We start from the raw sequence: 4273 nt of genomic DNA on the forward strand, positions 1-4273 counted from the left end.
AAAAAAAAGAAATGCATGCAGGAACATGGAGAGTCTGCTTGCCTCTTATTACCTGCACTGTTACTGTTGTTCCTGTCTATTGTTCTAGTTCCCATAAAACTGTTTAATGAGACCCCAGGGTTCTCTGGGAGAAACCACAGGGATTTTATAAAAACAAATAAATAACCCCAAACCAGAACAACCACAAAAACAAACCCCAGACTGTGTCACTTCTGTTCTGGAAGCTCTCTGGCAGCTTTCCATTTAGCTTCCATTGAATTCCATTTACCTGCCACTTTTGACAAGGTCCTGCTCCTTGGAGTTACTATTTCTCTTCTCAATTGATTTTGTCCACACTAATCTTCTTGCTATTTCTATAACATTTCAAGCATCCTCTCAATTCTAAGGGCCATTTCCTCTCAAAGTATTCATAAATATCTATGTCACATGCAAGACAAATGTAAAATTGAATAGCGTTTCTTAAAGTCTTGAAATTAAACAATTTTAAGGTTTTAATGGAGCTGTGTGCTGGGCGCAACTGGCACATCTTCAAGAAGCTAATAACACATTGGCAACAACTCGCTGGGTGAGTTTGACATGTTGCTACAGATGCACTATTAGCCACCTTGGTGCCACTTCTAGGAAACACTCTACTTTTTTATTTTAGGTAGAAAATCTTTTGCCCTGCAGAGATGGCTCCTGAGGTCTTCCGCAAACATGAGAACCTGACATCAGTTCTCCAAAGTCAATGTACAAAGATTCAGTATGGCCTCATACTGAACATGTAACTCAGCACTGTGAAGGCAGAGGCAGATGTATACAGTGCCATTCCTGCATGGATATCTGCACAAGAGAAGGGGGCACCAGATCTCATTACAGATGTTTGTGAAAGAATTGAACTCAGGACCTCTGGAAGAGCAGCCACTGTTCTTAATGTCTGAGCCATCTCTACAGCCCTCATTTTCTGAATTTTTAATGATGTTTTACTAGTTTTTTATTAATTTATTTTACTTATCTGTGTGGTCAGTTCAATCATATCTAGGCAATGTTAATTCTTTTGGCAGGTATATACAATTTCTTTATATAGTCTCTACTTATTTTTTATCATTTTAGGTTTATTATTATCATCTCAAAATCATGGTTTTCATTATGATACTTTTAAATTAATGTGCAATTATGCTGTCTTTTTCAATAGCACTAGTTCTTAAAAATCCATTTGATGTGGATGGAACTAGAAAAAGCCATCCTGAGTAAGGCAACCCAGCCGCAGAAAGACAAACACAGTATGTATTCATTCATAAGTGTATATCAGACATAAAGCAAAGGATAACCAACCTACAGTCCACAATCCTGGAGAAAACAGGAAACAAGAACCCTAAGAGTAACATACATAAATTCTCCCAGGATGGGAAGTAGAGAATATCTCCTCAATAAATTGACATCATGGGGTAGGGGCAGGGTAATAGGGGAGTGGGGCCAGGAGAAGGGGAGCAGGGAAGAGAACATGAGAAATCTGGAGGGTTGAGTTTGGTGAGGGACAGATAGGGAGAGCAAGGATGGAGATAACTTGATGGTGGCAGCCATTATGGGGCTTAGTGAGAGACGCAGCACTGGGGAGATTCCCAAGAAGCCATAAGGATGTCCCCAGCTAAGAATCTAAGCAAAAGAGAACATGGTACCTTAACGGCATGTCCCCTGTAATCAGATTGATGGCTACCTTAATTGTCAGCATGGAGCCTTCAGCCAATAACTGATAGAAACAGATGCAGGGATCCACAGCTAAGCACTGGACTGAACTCCTGAAATCCAATCAGAGATAGAGGAGAGATGTTATGCACAAAGGGGCCAAGAACATAATGGGGGAACCCACAGAAACAGACGACCAGAGCAAGTGGAAGCTAACTGACTCTGGACTGACAGCTAGGGAACCTGAATAAGATGGAATTAGGCTCTCTGAATTAGGGTAACAGTTGTGTGGTTTGGGCAGTTTGTGGGGCCACTAGCCGTGAAACCAGTATTTATCTCTGGTGCATGAACTGGCTCTTTGGAGTCCATTCCCTATGGAGGGATACATTGTTCTGCCTAACTACAGGGGTCAAGGGCTTGGTTTTGCTTCAAAGGATGTGTCAGACTTTGCTGATTCCCCATGGGAAGCCTCACCCTTTCTGAGGAGTGTACGGGGTGGGGTGGGGGAGAGTATGAGGAAGGGAGTGAGGGGAACTGGGATTGGTATGAAAATAAGATTGTTTTAAAAGTAATAATAATAAAGTTCACTTAATGAAGATATTACTAGCATTGAAACTTTGTATAATCATTTCTCAATAGTACCTTTAGAAGCATGCAGGACAATATAGAGTAGTAATTTAATAGCAACATAAAATAAGTAAAACCCTTATATTATAAATAAAGAATGTAACTCTCATAAAACATAAATGATTAGTATGCTATATGTAGCCCAAAGAAATTCTACCTCACTGCTGAAATTTGGTTATGATAGACCCAGGGGTGTCTTTGATAAGGCCTAGGGTATAGCAAAGTAGAAGAACACTTGACTAGCATGAATGAAGTGCTGGATTTTATCTGCAGATCCACGAATCATAGAACAAAACAACAACAATGACGTACACATATATGTATACATAGCTTTCATAATAGCTAACATATTGGGAAGTTAAAACATAAAACATGGTTCTGACTGGACTTAAATATTTAAAAGTGTCTCCATGACAATAGAAACGTCAGTTGAAACTTTAAAGTGCATTAATAGTATAATTAACACGATTCTCAGGTGAGACAAATGAAATGTGAAAATAGCTTTGAGTATGTTGCAAAATTCCTCAAACATACTGCTCATTCCTTTCCAAATCTTAATTCATTGTTTTTCTATACTGCCTACCAAACACTCTTGTATGCTGTAATAATTGAACGTCAGGAGGCAATGAACAGCTCTGCTTGGGGCTGATGGAGATTCTAGTTCGCAGAAGATTCATCAAGTCTTTTCAGGTGATGGGTGGGGAATAAATTAGAGGGCTCTAATTAGGTTATTTTTGAAAGCATCTTTTTCTTTAGTCACATCCACCTTCTAGTAAAATTCCGTTTTGACTATAGTTCATCATTCATAATTCTGCCTTGCTGTCATCTGTTCTGCAAAGCTGCTTCTCACATTCACCAGATAAACAGAATAAAATACCCTATTCATGGCTTCCTACTTTAAAAAAAGGAGAGGCATATGACTACATCATGATTAAATAAAAGGCTCCCAGGTTTTTTGTCAAAATATGTACCAGTAAGATTGTACACTTTACGATATTGTCTATAAAATAAAACAAAGTTCCACATTAACAAGGAAAGTTACTCCCTAGTTCCTCAGGTGGTTCTGATTCTTGTAACAGGCAACTTCTCTCTCAGAGTTTCTATTGCTGTGAAAAGGCACCATGGCTATGGTATAAAGACAAACATTTAAATTGGGATGCCTTCCTTACAGTTCAGGGGTTCAGTTCATTATCATCATTGTAAGAGCATGGTGGCATGCAGGCAGACATGGTGCTGGAGAAGTAGCTGAGAGTCTCATATCTTACTGGTAACAGGAAATGTTTTTAATATCACACTGAGCAAAGCTTGACCATATATAAGACCTTAAATCATGCCTCCAAGACCACATCTGCTTCACAAAGGCCACACTTCCTTAAGAACTACTCCCTTTGAGGCCATTCCTAAAGATAAAGGGTTATTCTGCCTTTTTTGCTTCTTTATTATCCATTTTCCAATGATTCACACTAAAACTTGTGATTATGATCTTTTCTGAAATGCATCTATGCATATATATATAATTTTCTGGAAGAAAGTCAAAGAAATAATGATGAAGAAAGATAAGAAATCAGAAGTTAATGTAGGAACATAGAGTATCATTGAGACAAAGAAGGAAACAAAGAACAGTCAGTTTCTTGATGATGTAAAAATCAGGTATAATGATGACTAAAAAACAGATTTTTATGTTGGGCAATGTTAATGAGGATGAGTGGAACAGTAGAGGCAGAGTGTATAGATTAGTGGTTCTCAACCTCACTAATGCTGTGATCCTTCAATATGGTGAAGTTACCAAGATGGCAACTTCTCTGTGAAATTGTTCTTTATATCATATTTGATTTTTTTCTTTCCTAACTTCTGTTGCAAAGGATCCTGCTGAGGAACCCAGCTGTAATTTTGAATGTGTACATTTGCAAAAATGATCACAAAGCTTCAGGCTTTGTAATAAAGTTTGCACATTTTCTTATGTAACTTCTCTTGTTTCAAG

The sequence above is a fragment of the Microtus ochrogaster genome, linkage group LG2, assembly GCF_000317375.1.
Source record: "Microtus ochrogaster isolate Prairie Vole_2 linkage group LG2, MicOch1.0, whole genome shotgun sequence".
Lineage (NCBI taxonomy): Eukaryota > Metazoa > Chordata > Mammalia > Rodentia > Cricetidae > Microtus > Microtus ochrogaster.